Source organism: Bos mutus, chromosome 21 (genome assembly GCF_027580195.1).
Source record: "Bos mutus isolate GX-2022 chromosome 21, NWIPB_WYAK_1.1, whole genome shotgun sequence".
Classification (NCBI taxonomy): domain Eukaryota; kingdom Metazoa; phylum Chordata; class Mammalia; order Artiodactyla; family Bovidae; genus Bos; species Bos mutus.
The window spans coordinates 65352575-65374304 of record NC_091637.1 but is presented as its reverse complement, the minus strand read 5'-3'; the positions used below and the strand labels follow the sequence as shown (position 1 = coordinate 65374304).

At 46.5% G+C, this 21730-nt stretch overlaps 1 long non-coding RNA gene across 1 annotated transcript in view; it reads right to left on the bottom strand.

The window, feature by feature from the left end:
• Positions 1-735: 735 nt before the first annotated feature.
• Positions 736-21730, bottom strand: part of LOC138984411 (uncharacterized) — a 41241-nt gene continuing 20246 nt past the window's right edge. The window contains exons 2-3 of the long non-coding RNA XR_011461676.1: positions 10466-10534; positions 736-3534 (exon numbers count right to left, since the gene is read on the bottom strand). This is a non-coding gene — a long non-coding RNA (uncharacterized lncRNA). The remainder of the gene's footprint in view (positions 3535-10465; positions 10535-21730) is intronic.

Below are 21730 nucleotides of genomic sequence, written 5' to 3'. Positions count from 1 at the left end.
ACAACTAACAGTCTTGGCCATGGTCCACCCCTGTGGGCCCCCTGATTTCCATGCAGGCTGTCCCTTCCAGCCCCTGGACACATTCAATCCCTTCTCTTGAGATCAGTCCTGAAGTCCTGCCCAGGCATTGCATCCAGCCATGTCCAGGGTCCAAAGGGAACGTGCAGACCTCTTATCAAGACCAGATGTGAAGGCTCATGGACAGGGAAACTATTAATGAAAAAGACAGTGGTTTATAGCCCCCCTTAGGTGATGATGGGGCAAGAACAGCAGAACTGCTGTAAACTTGCCTTTGGAACAGATGAGCATGGACAACACAGCTGCTGTTGTCCAGGATGATGACTGAATCTGGTTGGGCAGGCGTCACCACCACTCTGCTGCAGCTGACCCCTTTGGTGACCCAGCCTCTGCTTCTTGGAGGAGTGCATTGTCCACCATCTCCCGCTGGCCTTGCTGGGTCCTCTGAGAGCACTCTCCTTTCCCACCCCTGTCTCCAAATCCACCCTAGTAGTGGGCGTGGCTGACTACGCCCTTCCTGGTGGCCACCAAACCTCCACAGCATATTTCTGGCTGTGTCTACATTTCAGGAGTGTCTAGGGATCTCTTTGGGGCGGGAGTGTCAAAAAGTAACAAGCTTCGGGAAGCTGGGCTGTGGTTTATTTGGCAACACAATTCCCTCCCAAACTTAGTAGGTCTATTTGCATCTGGCTATTCAATATTGCATGTAACCCCACTTAAGGTCTTGTCCAGGTCTTGCTTTTTACTCTGATGAAGCTGCTCTTTCGTTTCCAGGCCTCCGTTTTCAGTTCATTTCACAGCAGCTACTTTGATGTTATCTGAACCACAGGCTTGAATGGGGAGACGGAACCACATTCAGACCGTGGCCCCCAGGACAGCTGCCCTTGCCTGTTTGAGAACTCTTTATGGGAGGAGCTGGGAAGGGGTGGGGTCATCTCTTTCTCCACCAGGACTGCACCTCCAAATCCATCTTCATAATTTTCCTGTATTACTTCCTAAAGGCAGCGCGCCACAGCCAGCACACCTGCACTGAGTCTCAAGCCAGTTTTATATTATCAGGGGCCATCACGATGTATTCAACCTTCCAGACATCTCAGGGAGCATTTTTATGACAGGCTTTCGGCAGCACCGGGGCCGATAGCTTTCCAGTTCACAAAATCTGAATCCTAGACTCTGGAAGCCAACTTTGGAAGTCTGGGTTTGTTGTAGCAATGCCCCAGCCCCAGTACGTTTGTGTAGCCAAATCCATTAATAGTCAACATATTGGCTTGACTGCTAGAACAAATACCTAACCCTGAGCCCCCAAGTGGCTTAAACATGATGGGAGTTAATTTTTTTCTTATGTTACAATCCAAGTGGTTCAGGATGACGTGGTGACAGCAGAACCTCAGGAACCTAGACACGGGTAGCCTGCTGCTCTACTGGCCTCAAAAGAAACTTTGAGTTCACGGTCTAAGATGGCTGCTGCAGCTCCATCCATCCCATCTGCATTCTGGCCAGGGCCGAGCAGAGAAGAGGAAGAAGACGACATGCCCTGCCCCTTCCTCTCAAGCCGGGGCCTGGAACATGCACATGTCAGCCTACTCATATCCCGTGGCGAAAAGGGATCTGAGGCTCAGGGCACTGGGTCGCCCGTGCGCCTGAGTGTTTGTGTGTGTGTGTGTATGTATGAGCTAGTGTATTGCCCAGGCCTCTCTCCCTCTTCATCCAGCGCTCTTTCTTTAAGCAGCGACACTGGAAAGAAGCAGGCCTGGGAGAGAAATGAGATCCTTTGTTCCAACTGCGAAATGCCTGTGCTTGGAATTGGGAACCTGGGGAACAGAATGAATAGCTTGTGCATTGTGGTCATGTACTCTCAAGGCCCAGGATGCCCGCTGGCTGGGCAGCCATGAGCCAGCCGGCTTGTGGGTGAGTGGTGCCTACTGCAGTCCTGGCAGGGCCCGAGCCCCACCTTCCTGCCCGTCTGGCTCTGATGTTGCCGGCTGTGCCCGTCTCAGGTTTTTCGCCTGTTGTTCAGTCACTCAGTCTTGTTCGACCCTTTGAAACCCCATGAACTGCAGCACGCCAGGCCTTCCTGTCCTTCACCATCTTCTGGAGTTTGCTCAGACTCGTGTCCATTGAGTCGGTGATGTTGTCCCACTGTTTTCACCTGTAAGATGGACTTAATGCTTTTGTCCTGTTACATCCCACATTGTTTTCGGACCTCAGACGGGAGACTGGAGGCCAACAGGCCATCAGCTGGAACGTTGCGAGTGGTTGAACAGGGGCCCCCAAAGGGACTCTGCAGATGAGATGAAGCTCAGGATCCTGAGGTGGGAAAATGGTCGTGGATCACCCAGAGCGGGGCATGTAACCTGGAGGGTCCTTAGGGAAAGCGGGAGATGGTGGGATCAGAGAAAAGAGGATGTGATGATGGAAGCAGAGGCCATAGTAATGTAGTTGGAAGGCAGAGAGAAGGGCCACGAGCCCAGGTGTTGGAGGGCAAGGAGACTTCTCCCCAGAGCCTGCAGGAAGAACCGCCCCAGGTCACGCCTTGGTTTTAGCCAGGTGAGACCACTTGGACTCCTCAGCCGAAAGTACAAGGGTTTGTGTGGTTTTCGGCTGCAGAGTTGGTGAGGTCTTGTTACAGCAGCAACAGGAGTCAGATATGTGAAGGCCTGGGGTGTTGGGACCCTGTAGGATTGCAGCTGGCAGGATGGGAAGCAGTGGGTGGAAGGAGACTTGAAAGGCCCAGAAGGACAGGCAGGCTCTTTGCTGGATGGTGAGCGGCCTCTGGGACCAGCGTGTGGGGGTCTGGGAGGGGCTCCCAGGGAGGCCAGCCAGGAATGCCCTGAACCCGCCTTCCACCCCCATCGAGGGGGCTGTACTTAATCTCGAGGAAGAGAGACCCACAAGGGTGGTGTGGGGGCCCATGGAGATGCCTCCGGGCCAGGAAATGACTGGCCTGTAGGAAGGCAACCGGAAACGGCCTCAGCCGGAGTGCTTGCGGTCGCGGTGTTGTGCAAAGTTCTGGAAGCCGGTGCGTCTCAAGAAGTACCCGGGTGTGCAGGGCCGCGGAACGAATCTTGGATCAGCCAGATCAGAGCCCCAACAGCACAGGGAAACCAGAGGCAAAGACCCGGAGCTTTTTATTGAGAGTGCTTTCAGAGACACCCTACACAATCCAGGGTCCAGCGACCTCTGGCTCTCGGGGGAGGGGCTGTCGAAGTGCAAAAATGCTCTGCAAGCGGAGCCCAGGAGGGTCCCTGGGAATTGGAAGCGTGGCTCAGCCAAGACGCACAATGAAAAGAAATGTGTGACCATGAAAGAGACACATTCAAAATCGCATGTTTTTCGTCTTCAGTGTTCACGGAAACATGCCCATTAGCGGGGGTGGGCGCAGTGTGGGTGGGGGAGGCCCGGCGGAACGCGGCAAAGGGCTCCAGGGAACAGGATTTCTGTGCGCGGCGAAGACGCCACCCTGGAAAGCCACGTGTAGACGCGTGCGTCCAACAGCCCCACGGATGGTTTCAGATCCTGCAGGGAAGAGAGAAAAAAACATTCTGAACATTGCCAGAATGGTATTTGAGTAAACAGTGTGGACAGCTGCTCCTCGCTGTCGGAGCCAAAGAAATTCTGCTGTCCTCCAGGAGGAAAACGCGTTTGACCAGGGACCCATTAACTGGGGGCTGATCTGCCTGGCAGGATTGGCGCTCCTGCCAGGGGCACTCCGGGGGTCTCTGGACTCCACCTCGAGCACCCTCTTTTCAGCTGACTGTGGGTTCCCTGACTTGCAGATGCGTTTTCCCCCCTTCCTAGAGAAAGTGTTAATTGTGCGTGGGAGGGGGAGGCGGCCCCCTCTGGGGGCTGCAGCCTGGCTTGAACCCCAGGTGGAGATGTGGGAGGTGCTGGGAGAGCCGGGTGCCCCCCGAAGTGGCAGGTGGGGGAGGCAGGGAGGCCCGGGGAGGCCATGCCAAGGCCTGTCCGGCCCGAAGGTCAGAGGCACACAAAGGATGTTGGAGTTCGCCCTCTCCCCCGGGAATGACCCGAGTGTGAGAGCCAGCTGCTCCTCCAGCAAAGCGCCTGGGGACTAATTAGTTTAATTGGTCCCTGCTTTAGGCCAAATAGTCAGTGTCAAAAGAGAAAAGTAAAAGATACTTTCCCATTTGGGAAGACAAAAACGGCCCCTGGCAATGGCGGAGGGTGGTAATAACAACAAAAAGCCTTTGCGGGAGTTGACTTGAATGGCCTGGGAAGGCGGCTGGACCCCAGCTCGGACCCCCCTCGCATACCAAGCAGAGATGGGAGCCCTCTGGGAAAGGCCGGCCCAGGAACTTGTTCTGGCCAAGGCGCCACCCCCAGCCTCGGGCAGAAACATCTCGGGGCGGGGGGCCATTGAGCCTCGTTATCAGGATTTCTACCCCTGGCCACGAATGCCCCCAACTTTCCCGAACCTCATTTGCAAGAGGAAACCGGGTCCCCAGAGGACTGGTTGGTCCTGGCTGCGCCACGCTTGGGGTGGTGGACTCTGGTTTTCATGCAGTAATTGTTGTGGGGCTGGGGAGCCTGGTGGGGAGAGAGGCTTGAAGCAGGTCCGTGGGTGTTGTTAAGATGCGCAAAGACCTGTCTTATGTCTTAGAGGGTGGAGGTGTTGGGGGGGGCAGGGCCAGAGCCCACAGCCCAAGGTTAGGCTAGCTGTGTGACCTTGGACAAGTCACTTGGCCCCTCTGGGCTCCTGTCCCCATGCCTCAGGTGGAGATCATGCACGTGCCCTGATGCAGCGCCGGTGTGCGTTGTTAGGATGGTGAGCACAGACGCCAAGGGCATCTCTTGCACGAGGACGGTGTGCAGCCCCAGGGGAGCTGGGACAGGTGAGGGAATCACGGCCGAGGCTGGAGGAGCGGCCCCAGGTGCATTTTCCCAATTAAAGAAGGTTGAAAGAGTCGGTCGCGACTGAGCGCGCACGCTCGCAAGACAATACGGGAGTCGGAAAGACTGGGGAACAAAACGTAATGACTTTAAAAATCACACTGGATCTTTTCTATTTATATTCTCTTACCCAAGCTGAGGTAGAAAATATTTATCTGTGCTGTTTTACAAGAAATGGCCTCTGGCCAGATGAGGTGCGACTTTGGTCCACAGAGCTCAGAGGAGAAAGGGAGGAAGGGAGCTCCATCAGGAACGTTCATTGTGTCCGACTACCCCGGAGAGACCAGGGGGCCACTCTTGTTTTGTCTTGTTTTACAGCTTTAAAAAAAATTGTAAAATCTACTCTGTTGTTCTTGTTTAGTCACTAAGTTGTGTCCAACACTTTGTGACCCCATGGACTGTAGCTTGCCAGGCTTCCCTGCCCTTCACTATCTCCCGGAGTTTACTCAAACTCACATCCATTGAGTTGGTGATGCCATCCAATTATCTCATCTTCTGTCTTCCCCTTCTCCTTTTGCCTTCAGTCTTTCCCAGCATCAGGGTCTTTTCCAACGAGTCTGCTCTTTGCCTCCGGTGGCCAAAGTATTGGAGCTTCAGCTTCAGCACCAGTCCTTCCAATGTATATTCAGGGTTAGTTTCCTTTAGGATGGACTGGTTCTATCTCCTTGCTGTCCAAAGGACTCTCAAGAGTCTTCTCCAGCACCACAGTTCGAAAGCATCAGTTCTTTGGCACTCAGCCTTCTTTATGGTCCAACTCTCATATCTGTACATGACTATTGGAAAAACCGTAGATTTGACTATACAAACTTTTGTCGGCAAAGTAATGTCTCTGCCTCTTAATATGCTGTCTAGGTTTATCATAACTTCCCTTCCAAGGAGAGTGAAAAAGCTGGCTTAAAACTCAACATTCAAAAAACTAAGATCATGGCATCCGGTCCCATCACTTCATGGCAAATAGAAGGGGAAAAAGTGGAAACAGTGACAGATTTTATTTTCTTGGGCTCTAAAATCACTGCGGATGGTGATTGCAGCCATGAAATTAAAACATGCTTGCTCCTTGGAAAAATCTACATAGCATATTATTTACCATTTTAATAATCTTGAAGTGTATACTGAAGTGGTGTTAAGTACATTTCACATCATTGTACAACCGTGACCACCATCCGTTTCTAGAACTCTTTGATCTTTCCCAACTGAAACTCTGTCCCCATTAAACAACCCCCGCCCCCGCTTCCCCCTGGCACCGACCCTAAAGTCCTGTCTCTGTGAATCTGACTGCTCCGAATACCTCATAAGTGTGGAATCATACGCTCTTTGTCCTTTTGTCTTACTTATTTCACTTAATGTTCTCAGCGTTTGGCCAGGTGATAGGATAAGTCAGATTTTCCTTCCTTTTTTAAAAAAGTTGTATTTATTTCTTCACTTGTTTGGCTGCCTTGGGTCTTAGTTGCAGCTCATGAGCTTAGTAGTTTTCGGTGCTCGGGTTTAGTTGCTCCGTGGCATGGGGGATACTATTTCCACAAGCAGGGACTGAAGCTGAGCACGCCTGTGTCCCCTGTTTTGCAAGGTGGATCCTCAACCGCTGGACCATTAGGGAAGTCCTTTCTTCCTTCTTAAGGCTGGAAAATATGCCAAGAGGGCTTCCCAGGTGGCACGAGTGGTAAAGAACCTCCTCCTGCCAATGCAGGAAACATAAGAGATTTGGTTTGATTCTGGGGTCAAGAAGATCCCCTGGAGGAGGGCATGGCAACCCACTCCAGTATTTTTGTCTGGCGATATTCCAAGAGGCCTTTGGTTTTATTCCGTGGTGTGTTGGTGGTGGGGGATACAAAGAGAGAAGGAGGGGTTGGCCCAGATCCAGTGGCCAGAAGGGAGGTGGCCGTGGGCTCTTCTGGGGGCGGGATGAAGTTGCTGAGGTTGACTCTCTGTGGGAGGACTGGGGGAGATTTCATTTTTTCAGTAGCTTAAACGGAATACCTTAGGGCCAGATCACAGGTGAGGCACCGGGACTACATGCAAAATTTCAGGAAGCGTCCTCAGTATCAGTGACCCAGATAATTCACATTTTACTGCAGTATTTAACAAAACAGAAGTAATCAAAAAAGTCTGTGATGAACAAAATACCAAAATTTAAAGTGAACACAGGATTAGTCTGGTTCTGTCTCACTCAGGTTCTCCTAAGGATTGGCCTAGCACAGATCTTGTCTTTATTTTAAATTTTGGTATTTTGTTCATTAGGGATTTTTTTCCATTATTTTTTGTCTAAGTTACGGTCAAATATACATAACACAAAACTCATCATTTGCAACCATATTTAGGTGTACACTTCAATGGTATTAAATACATTCAACTGCGTGCGTTCTCAGTTGCTCCGTCCTCTTTGCGACTCCATGGACTGTAGCCCACTAGGCTCCTCTGTCCATGGAATTTTCCAGGCAAGAATACTGGAGTGGGTAGTCATTTCCTCCTCCAGGCAATCTTCCTGACTCAGGGATCGAACCTGCGTCTCCTGCGTCTCCTACGTCTCCTGCATTGGCAGGCGGATTCTTTATCCTTGAGCCACATGGGCAGCCCGTTAAATACATTCACATTGTTGGGTAACTCTCACCACCATCCACCCCAGAAATTTCTTACTTCCCCAGCTGAAGCTCTGTCCCTATTACACACAAACTTCCCTTTCTCCCTCGCCCAGCTTATTGGAAGCTACCCTTCTACTATCTGTTTCTATGGATTTGACTACTCTAGGGAACTCATGGAAGTACAGTCAGAACTATTTGTTCTTTTGTTATTGACATTTCACTCAGCGTATTGTCCTCAGGGTTCGTCTGTGTTGTAAGAGTACCAGAATTGACTTCCTTTTTAAGACTGAGTAACATTTCCTTACTCAGTGGATAGACCACATCTTGTTTATCCGTTCATAGGTTGATGAACTTTGGGGTTTATTTCCACCCTTTGGCTATTGTGAATAGCACTGCTATGAACATTGTTGTACAAAGATTTTCATGAGTCCCTGGCTTCAATTCTTTCAGAGCAGAATTCCTGGATTATATGGTAATTCTGCATTTAGCTCTTTGAGGCCGGGCAAAACTGTTTTCCATGGTAGATGCTCTGTTTCTTATTCCCATCGGCAATGCACAAGGATTTCAGTTTCTCTACACCCTTCCAACACTTGTTCTTTTCATTAAAAAAAAAAAAAAAAATTAGCCAGCCCGACGGGTGTGAGGTGGTATCTCACTGTGGTTTTGACTTGTGTCTCCCCAGTGACTAATGATGCGGAACATCTCTTCATGTGCTGCTTCGCCGTTTCTGTAACTTCTCTGGGGTAATGTCCATTCAGTTCCTTTGTCCATTTTTGAATTGGGCTGTTTATTTTGTTGTTGTGATTGAGTTGTATCTGCATTACTTTTGACTTAAAAATTATTGCCTTAAATGCAACTAATCTTCATTGCTGAGCTTTTTGGTGTTTCCTTGAATTCTGCATGAAGGGAGTACCTCATTTGCCTCGCCCTGGTTCCAGACCTGGTTCTCTGGGGGAGGAAAATTCCTGGAGGGGTGGGTGACAGCCAGGGTGGGAGAAGGACAGACGAGGGGGAGTGGGCTGGGGGGCCGGCCTGGTGGGAAGGGCAAAGTGGAGGGCTGAGGAAGGTCTGACCCTTGGTGTTCTCAAGGCTGCCGTGTAACAGCCCCTGTCCTCCAACAGGAGCCCTCCACGAGTGGTTTCTCATCGAAAAGGAGGAGGAACGGCTGAGTTTGTGAGTTCGATGTTTGGGCCAGTGCCTGGGAGAGGTAACAGAATAGTTGCAAATGTGGTGTTGAGGATGGGGAAGGACGGGTGACCGGGTGAGGTTGGTGCTCAGCCGTGCCGGCCTCCTGGGGATGTGTGCCCAGCCACGTGGATCCTACGGGGATGAAGAGACAGTGCAGACCCACTCTCCTCCCTTACCCTTTGACCTGCCAGGCAGCTGGGGCTGCATAGGAGGTCCACTCAGCAAGCTCAAACAGACTGCGTCCCTCTTCTAAAGGACGGGTGCCCTTCCTGCACCCTGGGTACCACGTGGTATATCCATCACCAGTTGTGCACGTGTGTGCAGTTGAGTCCGACTCTATGGTACCCCACAGAGAGAAGCCCGCCAGGCTCCTCTGGCCATGGGATTCTCCAGGCAAGAATACGAGGGTGGGTTGCCATTATCTTCTCCGGGGGATCTTCCCGACCCAGGGATGGAACCTGCCTTTCCTGCGTCTCCTGCATTGGCAGGCAGGTTCTTTACCACTGAGCCGCCTGGGATGCCTTATCCATCACCACGGCCAAGCCCAAAGGCAGTGGTGGTGATGTGTCGAGTCTCCAAGGAAGTGGGAGAACCTCAGATTCTCACCAGAATTCAACCCACATCACAGCATCGTTAGCATCAGACTGGGATCTGCTTGTTCGGATTTCTGGACAGCATCCTAAGAAGAGTGGTTATTAGGGTCATTAATAATAATCAGTTGGCCTTTATTCTCAAAGACAGATGTGCTCCTTCTGGGAAGCCTAGCTGAAATGCCACATCCCAATTTGATAAAAACTATAAATATACAAATCTGAGTTCAATGAATATGAAGTAGAATAAATAAAAAGAAAAGCACACTGAGCTCTATCATAATTAATTTTCTGAATTCAGAGATAAACAGAAAATACTAAATGCAGCCAGGTAAGAACGAGACCTCCAGAGGAACGACATACAAATGCCAGTAGCAATCCTTTTGGAAACAGTGCAAGCTGGAAGTCAGTGGGTGAATACCTTTAAAATAGAGAAGGAAACGGTTCATCTAGAATTCTATTTTCTGCAAAAATGTCTTTCCAAAATGGAAGGCAAAATAAAGAGGTTTTTAAGACCCTAGCAGACTGACACTACAGGAAATATTAAAGGAAGTTTTATTAAAGGAAGCAGAAAGAAGATAATATTAGATAGAAATCTGGATCTACAGAAAAAGAGGCAAAAGTATTAGAAGTGGCAAATATGTAGAGAAATGTAAAAAAAATTAAAAACAAACAAAAGCTCATTTTAAGGCTGATTATTCACAGTGATATTTGTGGCATTCTGGCGGTTCATAAGTTTTATTTAAAAACTTGAATTAATACATTTAAATTATAGATGTCATGTATACTCATTTCATTCAGATTCAAATAGAAACTCAATAATAATAAAATCTTCAATCTATTCCCTGAAAGAAGTAATGTTTGATAATCAACGTCCTGTACATTTTGTATATTAAACATTAAAATATACAAACACGTATGGAATATTAATTTTTACATGAAATTTTTAACATTATTCTGCTAATTGCATTTATTTATTTACTTTTGCTAATTGCATTTAAAAACACTTACTAAAAGAAAAATTTTCTTCAACTTTTAATTTCCTTAGAAAACAACTGACCATTTAAAACAAAATATCAACAATATACTCTGGGGCTTATTATATATTGCAAAGTAAAATCTATGACCACAGTAGTACATAGGACAGGGGAATTAAATGAAAGAACATTGCAGGATACTTACATTATATGTGAAGTGGTACAGCATTTGACGGTAGACTGTGATATGTACATTTAAATTCTGGAGCTACTTCTGAAAATTAGAACAAAGAGATACAATTGATTAGAGAGAATCAATCTGTGGAGAGACTGGAAATTAAAAAAACATAATTAATTGCAAAGAAGAAAAGAAAAAAAAGAACAGAAGACAGATGGGACAAATAAAAAACGAGTGGATAGGGCTTCTCCGGTGGCTCAGTTGTTAAGAGTCCTCCTGCCAATGCAGAGAATATGAGTCTGATCCCTGGTCTGCGAAGATTCCATATGCCCTGGGGCAGCTAAACCCGTGTACCACAACTTCTGAAGCCCGTGAACCCTAGGGGCCGTGCTCTACAACAGGAGAAGCCACCGCAACGAGAAGCTTGTGTACGGCATCTAGAAAGTAGGCCCGCTTGCCACAGCTGGAGAAAAGCCACCGAGCAGTGCAGACCCAACACAGTCAAAAGGAAAAAAAAAAGTGGAAAGATGGTAGACCTACAGCCAGTGATTCTGATAATTACATTAAATGTTTACATTTCCAAACACTTCAGTAAAAGGCAGAGATTGTGACACAGGATGAAAGAGCAAGGCTCGACTGTATGTTGCTTGAAAGTGAACATGTTAGCCGCTCAGCCGTGTCTGGCTCTTTGCGACCCCGTGGGCTGTAGCCTGCCAGGCTCCTCTGTCCATGGAATTGTCCAGGCAAGAATACTGGAGTCGGTAGCCATTTCCTTCTCCAGGGAAGCTTCTCGACCCAGGGTTGAACTCAGGTCTCCTGCATTGAGGGTAGATTCTTTACCATCTGAGTCACTAAGGAAGACCCCATATGGTGCTTATAGAAACCTATTTTAAATATTCAAAAATCAATTATACGTTCACATACTATCAAAAAAAGTTGGTAAGTGAAATTTTAAAATGCTGTATTATAAATGAATTATATAAACGAAAAGCAAAAGAATGAGGGAATATTGAAAAGGCACAGGAGCCAGTCTGAAAGAGCTCCAAATGGCCAACGCTGTAACAATATTAGAAACAGAATGACCATGAGAGCATTGGATTCTAGAGGAAAACAACAGAATGGGAAAGACCAGCGATGTCTTCAAGAAAATTAGAGATACCAAGGGAACATTTCATGCAAAGATGGGTACAGTAAAGGACCGAAATGGTATGGACCTAACAGAAGCCAAAGATATAAAAAATACACAGAAGAATTATACAAAAAATATCTTAATAGCCCGGATAACCTCGATAGTGTGATCACTCACCTAGAACTGGACATCCTGGAGTGTGAAGTCAAGTGGGCCTTAGGAAGCATCACTACAAGCAAAGCTAGTGGAAGTAATGGAATTCCAACTAAGCTATTTCAAATCCTAAAAGAGGATGCTATCAAAGTGCTGCACTCAATATGCCAGAAAATTTGGAAAACTCAGCAGTGACCACAGGACTGGAAAAGGTCAGTTTTCATTCCAGTCCCAAAGAAGGGCAATGTCAAAGATGCTCAAATAACCACACAATTGCACTCATTTCACATGCTAGCAAGGTAATACTCAAAATCCTTCAAGCTAGGCTTCAACAGCTCATGAACTGAGAACTTCTGGATGTACAAGCTGGATTTAGAAAAAGCAGAGGAACCAGAGATCAAATTGCCAACATCCACTGGATCATAGAAAAAGCAAGAGACTGCCTGGATTGCAACAAACTGGAAAATTCTTAAAGAGATGGGAATATCAGACCACCCTACATGTCTCCTGAGAAACCTGTATGCAGGTCAAGAAGCAACAGTTAGAACTGGACATGAAACAATGGACTGGTTCAAACTGGGAAAGGAGTACGTCAAGGCTGTGTATTGTCTCCCTGCTTATTTAACTTATATGCAGAGTGCATCATGCAAAATGCCATGCTGGATGAAGCACAAGCTGGAATCAAGATTGGCGGGAGAAATATCAATAATCTCAGATATGCAGATGACACCACTCTTATGGCAAAAAGAATTAAAGAGCCTCTTGATGAAAGTGAAAGAGAGTAAAAAAGCTGGCTTAAAGCTCAGGATTCAAAAACGAAGATCATGGCACCGGGTCCCATCATTTCATGGCACGTAGATGGGGAAACGATGGAAAGAGTGACAAACTTTATTTTCTCCAAAATCACTGCAGATGGTGACTGCAGCTGTGAAATTAAAAGGCTCCTTGTAAGAAAAGTTATGACACACCTAGACAGCATTTTAAAAAGCAGACATATTACTTTACTGATAAAGCTCCATATAGTCAAAGCTGTGATTTTTCCAGTAGTCATGTATAGAAGTGAGATTTGGAGCATAAAGAAGGCTGAGTGTGAAAGAATTGATGCTTTCAAACTGTGGTACTGGAGAAGACTCTTGAGAGTCCCTTGGACTGCAAGGAGATCAAACCAGTCAGTCTTAAAGGAAATCAACCCTGAATATTCTTTGGAAGGATTGATACTGAAGCTGAAGCTCTGGTACTTTGGGCACCTGATGTGAAGAGCCAACTTATTGGAAAAGACCCTGATGCTGGGAAAGACCGAGGGCAGGAGAGAAGGAGGTGACAGAGGATGAGATGGTTGGATGGCATCACCAACTCAACAGACATGAGTTTGAGCAAACTCTGAGAGATGGTGATGAGCAGGGAAGCCTGGTGTGCTGCAGTCCATGGGTTCTCAAAGAGTCGGGTATGACTGAGTGACTGAACGACAACAAGTATTGGATTCTAACCCAAATAATAAACTGAATATATTTTAGTCTGAACAAATATAAATTAATAATGTAATAGATAAATAAATGAAATTATATGAAAAGGACTATCACTGAAGTGAAATGAAAAGGAATGATACCTATTTATAGAAGAAGCCCAATTAATTCATGTAAAAAGGAATAAGGGGAAATCGAAAAATTGCCATTAGAATTTCATAGATATCATGGAGGCAAAATACACCAATGGATGCCAAAATTAGGGAGAAAGTTTAAGAAGAAACAGAACCTTTGCATTGCCTCAAAGTATCTCCCTGCCCTATTACAAAAAGAAAAATAGTGGCTACACAGTGGAGGAACCTGACAGACACCATGTTTACAAAGTGATGAAAGTTCCCGTCACAAGAAGTAGGACACGGTGACGTCGAGGGCTCCCTGATACGGCACCGGGCACTCCTGCGGTATTCCTCTTGATGATGCAGAACCTCAGGTCACTAGGAGAAGGCATGACGCAACACAAATCAAGGGACAGTCCAGAAAACACCTGACCACTGCTCTTCAAGGGTGCCAAGTCCTGACGGATGGGAATACTGAACAATTGCACAGACTGTCGGGGACTAAGGACGTGCCAGCTAGGAGCAGTGTGGGACCCTGAACTGCACTCCGGAAGTGAAGACCATTTGTGAAAAAGTGGTAAAGTCCAAATAACATCTGTAGTTTAGTTAATAGTATTTTACCAATGTTAATATCTTGGTTTTCTTAATTGGTCCATGACTTAGGCGTTATCATTAGAAAAGGTGAGTGAAGGGTATACATGTCTTCTGATATTCTAAGTGTCTAAAAAGAATATATATTCTTTTTATGTACATATAAATGTATATATATTATATATGTATATAAATGTTATATGCTATATATATGTATATAAATATATATATATGTAGCTGCTGCTAAGTCACTTCAGTCAGTGTCCGACTCTGGGCGACCCCACAGGCTGCCGTCTATGGGGTCGCACAGAGTCGGACACGACTGAAGTGACTTATATATATGTGTGCATATAAAGAATGTATATATGTGCATATATATATGAATATACAGATACATAAACTAAATCACTTTGCTGTATGCCTGAAACTAACACAACATTGTAAATCAACTGTATGTCAATTGGCGAGAGTAGCGTGGAAACATACATACTACCACACATGAAGCAGACAGCTAGTGGGAACTCGTTGTATAATTCACATAACTCAAACTGGGACTCTGTAACAACTTAGAGGAGTGGGAGGTGGGAGGGATGTTCGAGAGGGTGGGGACCTACATATACCTATGGCTGATTCAGGTTGATGTATGGTGGAAACCAACACAATATTGTAAAGCAATTATCCTTAAATTAAAAAAAAAACAAAACACACCCAAAATACATGCCACCTAAGTAAAGGCTTTAGATATTACAGGTCTAGACAATCGCTTGACTGTGACCTTGTGAGAAGCCTTGAGCCTGAACCACTCAGTTCATGGATTCCTGATGCTCAGAAATTATTAATAAATGTTGTTGTCTTAAGTCCCTATGTTTTGGGTTACTTTTAAAATGTAACAATAGACACCTACCTCATAGTGAGTTTTAGGAAATCGTTAATATAAACAGAATAAACATGTGGTCAAGACTGCAAAAATAATTCTACGTCAATAAAAAGTTGTTTGTTTTGAAAAAAAAAAAAAAGCCTTTACGATAGCATAAAATACATGAATGCCTAGGGATAAATGTCACACAATATATACCAGACCTGTACCCTAAAAGCTATAAAACACTGAAATTAAAAAGAAAAATAAGAGAGAAACTAAAGGATGATATGAAGAAATAAAAAGATATATCTCGTTCAGGGATCCAAAGATTCTATATGGTTAGATATCAATTTTGCCCTCAATAATCTATGGATTCAGTGTGAATCTCAATTATAATCACACTGGTCTTTTTGTGGCAATTGATAAGGCAGTTCTAATATTTACATGGCAATTCAAGGACCACGAATAGCCAAAGCAATTTCGAAAAAGAACAAAGAAGGAGGATTTATACCACTGAATTTTAAGCCCTACTGTGAAGCAATAGTATGCTACTGGTGTAAGAACAAATATCTAATCAATGGGACAGAATAGAGAACCTAGAAAAAGATCCAGGTATGTATGGCCAACTGATTTTTTTTAAAATGGGCATGGTGAATCTTAGGGAGAGGGAAAGTCTTTAAAACAAATATTGATAGGCATACATAAAAATACGAACCTCAACCCCTACCTCACCACACAAAAGTGATTTTGAAATGGATCACAGACCCGAACATAAAAACCAAAAATATAAAACTTCCAGGAAATGGAGATAAATGATTTGTGCCCTGGAGGTGGGCAAAGGGTGTTTAAATTCTTTGAATTTTATCTCTATTTTTGGGGCCCTGGGTCGTTGTTGCCGTGAACAGCCTCTCGTGGTGCTGGCTTCTCTGCTTGTGCAGCACAGGTTCTGGGGTGCAGGCTCTGTGTCTGTGGCACACAGGCTTAGTTTGTCCCATAGCACCCAGAATCTTCCGAGTCCAGGGACTGAACCTGTGTCCTCTTCATCGGCAGTCGGATTCAAATCCACTGTACCACCCGGGAAGTACTTGGCAAAGGGTTCTTAATAAGACCTGCACTGTCACAAAACGCAAAATGGTAAGAATGGGTGTTATCAAAATGAACATCCACCTTTCAAATGACCCGTTAAGACAACGGACAGGCAAGCCAGTCTGGAAGAACAGACTTGCAGCTCACAGTCTGATAAGGGACTTTAGCAGAATTTAATAAGAGCACGAACAACATAATTAAAACATTGGATGAAAAACTTTGAACAGATACTTCATCCAAGAAGCTCTGCAGACAAGGGAGCCCTTGGCTGTTCCCTCTGCTTGAAATGTCTCCTCCCCGATCCGTCTCACTAACTCCCTCTTCTTTTCAAGTCTTTGCTCAAACTTCGCCTTCTCAGAGAGGCCTCCCCTGATATTTTATTTAATATTACACTCTGCCCTGGCTCCTCCCCACCACACACATTTTCCAAATCCCCTTTTTTCTCCTTTTCTTCCCTTGGCACGTCCATCACTTTCTAACACACTGTAAAATTTATTTACTTATGCTTATTCATTATCTCCGTCCCCTGTGAGAATGAGCATGAACTCTGTGTATTTTTCCACAGATGCATCCCGAGCGTCTACATGAGTGCCTGACACATAATAGGTGTTCAGAAAAAAAAAATCTCTCTTTTATACATGAGTGAATGAATAAAAGGCTGCTTTTATGCTTCCGCTTTGTTTTTGGTCTCCAGCAGTGTTACTTTGATGTGTCAGGCATGAATTCATTTTTATTTATCCTGCTACAGACTCGCCGTGCATCTTAAATGTAAGATTTCCGTCCATCATCAGTTCTGGGAACTTGTTCGTCATTATATCTTCACGAACTTCACCTTTCCGTCCTGTTCTGTCTAGTTGCTTCTAGAACGTCAATTAGACAACATTATGCTATTTATTTGATCCTCGTGTCTCTTAACGGCTTTCTTTCTTTTTTTTTTCTGACCTCCTTTTTTCTCTTTGCATCAGTAGGTAATTTCTTTCACTCCACCTTTGATTTGACAAATTCTGTTTTCAGGAAACAGGTCTGATCTGCTGTTTTACCAAATATGAAGGTTTTCGTACCATCAGTAAGATTTTCACAGCCAATTCTGCTTGGTTCCTTTTCAAATTTATTTGGTCTTTGTTTGTTTGTTTTCGAGAGTGCTTTATTAATTTCCCATAATTTTGGTTTCCAGTTTCAGTTCTTTAAAACATTTAATGCTATTCTCTCACATCATCCCACCCTCTCCTTCCCCCACTGTGTCCAAAACTTTGTTTTCCATGCCTGTGTCTCCTTTGCTGCCCTGCATGTAGGCTCGCTGATACTCTCTTTCTAGATTCCAATAGATGTGTTAATGTACAATATTTGTCTTTGTCTTTCTGACTTCACTCTGTACCATAGGCTCTAGGTTCATCCACCTTATTGGAACCGACTCAAATGCGTTTCTTTGCAGATAGCCAGTGGGAGTTTGACGTACGATGCAGGGAACCCAAAGCCGGCGCTCTTTGACAACTGGAGTGAAGGATAGCAGTGGGCTTGAGAGGCAGGGGACCCATGTATGCCTATGACCGATTCACGCTGCTGTATGGCAGAGGCCATCACAATATTGTAAAGGAATTATCCTCCAATTAAAATAAATAAATTTTACAAACATTAAAAAAAAACGTTTATTTAAGTTCCCTAATTAGTAGTTGCGTGTATTTGATGAACTTGGGGTTCTGACTTGGGACTGTGAACACCTCATTGGTAGGTTTATATGGTGGGGTCCTTTGAGGCCAGGTTGTGGAGGAGGGGGATTTGTGTTTGCTTCCAGCAGGAGAACCTTATTGGAAATATCTTTAATTTTACCATTAGGGGTTTTCTGGACCAAAACGTAGTGTAAATGTGACCCACAAACTTTTGTGAAATAAGAACACAGGAGACTGGTTTTCTCCACCTAGATTCCAGATGGAGACAGCGAGCTTGCTTGTCATCTCCTTTGCCAACTTTTTAGTCAGGAAGTCCTGCTTCACTAAAGAACAATCCCTCTCTCTGGCTAAACCCAACAGAAGCTTCTTGCTCCTGCAAAGTTTTCAGGGAATCTGAGCAACTGTCCAGACAGCTGCCCTACACGGAGCAACTCAGTGACCCAGGCTGCCTCAATCCCAACACGGCTCTGCCATCTTGACGCATGGCGTGCAAAGTCTGGTTTTGGTCTAGAAGTCATTCACCTCTCTTCTCAGCATCCATTGGCCAGAACCAGTCCCGAGGCCAGGCCAGATGGAAGAAGGCCGGGAATGTGTCCATCTGTGCCTGGAGATGCTGGCTCCGGGGGAGGGGGGTGGGTACTGGACATCTTCCCTGCTCCAGAAGGGGGAACTTCCGTCTTTGCTCATCCCTACAGAAGAAGCCTCTTAGGTCCTGGCTGTGGGCAGAGATGCTGGTCCCAACATCTCATCTCGCAGGTGCCATAAGCCCTCTCTCCTGTCCCCGACAACCACTGAGACCCCCACTGCCAGGGCTTGGGCCTGCCTGATAGCCTGGAGTCACTTCAGCTTCAGGACTGGCTAAGCCGTCACTCACTTTTACCTCTCCCTTAAATTCTGGATGACTTCTTCACCTTCTTGCAAGCTTGGTTGCACATTGCAAATGATGTTTCTTATATTTTATGTAACATCCACAGGCATTTCGTTTTAGGGGGTAAGTATTATCTATTTATGCTTTATTGACTATGCCAAAGCCTTTGACTGTGTGGATCACAATAAACTGTGGAAAATTCTGAAAGAGATGGGAATACCAGGCCACCTGACCTGCCTCTTGAGAAACCTATATGCAGGTCAGGAAGCAACAGTTAGAACTGGACATGGAACAACAGACTGGCTCCAAATAGGAAAAGGAGTATGTCAAGGCTGTATATTGTCACCCTGCTTATTTAACTTATATGCAGAATACATCATGAGAAACGCTGGGCTGGAAGAAGCACAAGCTGGAATCAAGATTGCCAGGAGAAATATCAATAACCTCAGATATGCAGATGACACCACCCTATGGCAGAAAGTGAAGAGGAACTAAAAAGCCTCTTGATGAGAGTGAAAGAGGAGAGTGAAAAAGTTGGCTTAAAGCTCAACATTCAGAAAACGAAGATCATGGCATCTGGTCCCATCACTTCATGGCAAATAGATGGGGAAACAGTGTCAGACTTTATTTTTTTGGGGCTCCAAAATCACTGCAGATGGTGACTGCAGCCATGAAATGAAAAGATGCTTACTCCTTGGAAGAAAAGTTATGACCAACCTAGATAGCACATTGAAAAGCAGAGACATTGCCTTGACAACAAAGGTCTGTCTAGTCAAGGCTATGGTTTTTCCAGTGGTCATGTATGGATGTGAGAGTTGGACTGTGAAGAAAGCTGAGTGCTGAAGAATTGATGCTTTTGAACTGTGGTGTTGGAGAAGACTCTTGAGAGTCCCTTGGACTGCAAGGAGATCCAACCAGTCCATTCTGAAGGAGATCAGCCCTGGGATTTCTTTGGAAGGAATGATGCTAAAGCTGAAACTCTAGTACTTTGGCCACCTCATGCAGAGTTGACTCATTGGAAAAGACCCTGATGCTGGGAGGGATTGGGGGCAGGAGGAGAAGGGGACGACAGAGGATGGGATGGCTGGATGGCATCACCGACTCGATGGACGTGAGTCTGGGTGAACTCTTGGAGTTGGTGATGGACAGGGAGGCCTGGCGTGCTGCGATTCATGGGGTCGCAAAGAGTTGGACACGACTGAGCGACTGAATTGAACTGAACTGAACTGATTATTTATTGACAAACCTAGACAGCTTATTAAAAAGCAAAGACGTCACTTGGCCGATAAAGGTCCATATAGTCAAAGCTATGGTTTTTCCAGTAGTCATGTACAGATGCAAGAGTTGGACTATAAAGAAGGCTGAGCGCCGAAGAATTGATGCCTTTGAACTGTGGTGTTGGAGAAGACTCTTGAGAGACCCTGGGACTGCAAAGAGATCAAACCAGTCCATCGTAAAGGAAATCAACCCTAAATATTCATTGGAAGGACTGATGCTGAAGCTGAAACTCCAATACTTTGGCCACCTGATGCGAAGAGCTGACTCATTGGAAAAGACCCTGATGCTAGGAAATATTGAGGGCAGGAGGAGAAGGGGATGACAGGATGAAATGATCAGATAGTATCACCGACTCAGTGGACATGAATGTGAGCAAACTCCAGGGGAGAGTGGAGGGCAGGGAAGCCTGGTGTGCTGCAGTCCATGGGGTCACAAAAGTCGGACGTGACTTAGTGACTGAGCAGCAACAGCAGCAAATGAGTATTATCCGCACTTTGCAGACGAGGGGAACTGGCTGGAGAGCTCTGCTAACCCGCCCCAGGACGCACGTGAGGTAGCCTTGCTCTTAGTCAGGCCTGTGTGGCCCGGGTGTTCCAGCTGGCCCTCCGTGGGGAGGGAGGGCGGGAGGGTGTCTGCCACAGATCAGGTGCAGGCTTCCCAGAGGAGGCAACCTTCGACCGGGTCTGGAAGGGTACGAGGTTGGGGCGCAGGGGTGTGGCTGTGACCCAGACCAGGCAGAAGCCTGGGGTGTGACAAGGTCAGGACACAGGTGAGCCGCTCCATAATATTTACTGAATAAATGAGTAAATAAATAGCCTACGAGAGGGCTGAGGGGGTGAATAAGGCTGTCAGTAAAGCCTGAGTCAGTCTCTCTCGTGATGGCTTGTGTTTGACCCCGAGTGTTTCTACCTGTTCTTGCCTCATTTCCCAAGCTAAACAAGCCGGGAAGGACTTGTGGGAGCGCCAGGGAATGAGTCCCTCTTCCACTCTCAGCAACTGCAGTTACCTAAAATTGCAAGCCTGTCTGATCTCATTAGCGAAATAAGACTCAGAGGGGGGCCTAAGGTGGAAGTTCAGCCCTGATGTGGAGACTCGGCCTCTTTGTCTCCAGAGAACCCCGAACGCCATCAGGCTGGCCACCAGGCTGGCCCCGCACCCGCGCCCAGAGCCCGCCCCAGGGAGGAGGAGAAGGCAAACAGAGGGCAGAGCCAAGTTCAGCCTGGACCGCACTCAGAGCCTGGCTCCATCATAAACACCCTCCCTCATCTTTAGTATGAGGTGGGAACTTGAGCCCCGGGGCCTACAGGAAGGGCTCCGTCCAGAAAAGCCCACTGAGGCAGATACCGAGGGGAGACCTAGCAGCTTGGGCCTTGGGTGAGCAGTGAGGGGCTCAGACAGAACTCGGGGCCAGGAGTCGGCGCTCCGGACACCTTGACATTCAGGCAGTGAGAGAGCTGAATAGGTGGAAGCTCGCAGGATCCAACTCGGAGGTCTTGTTTGCAGCAGCAAGTTGCTTCTCTAGGGAGCGTTTCAGAAGACAGAAATATTGTGGTCTGCTCGGGTGGCTAGGATGCATCACAGAAACAGCTGTTTATCGATCTCTTCCTGGGGGCCACTCTCAAATTAGTGCTTTCACACCCATTAGCTTAGGCACTCCTCGTAAAAGCCTGCAGACAGGTATCATTATCCCTGGTTTTTAGATGAGGGATCGAAGAAGCACTGGTTAAGTAACTCGCCCCAGGTCACTTAGCCAGTAAGTGTGGCTTGGGGAGCCTCTTCCCCATCAGACTCAGAGAAGGTAGTCTGCCTCAACATCATTTTTTTTAAGGAGCCGCTGAACACCTATGCTGCTGCTGCTGCTAAGTCGCTTCAGTCGTGTCCGACTCTGCTCGACCCCATAGACGGAAGCCCACCAGGTTCCCCATCCCTGGGAGTCTCCAGGCAAGAACACTGGAGTGGGTTGCCATGTCCTTCTCCAATGCATGAAAGTGAAAAGTGAAAGTGAAGTCGCTCAGTCGTGTCCGACTCTTCGAGACCCTATGGACTGCAGCCTACCAGGCTCCTCCGTCCATGGGATTTTCC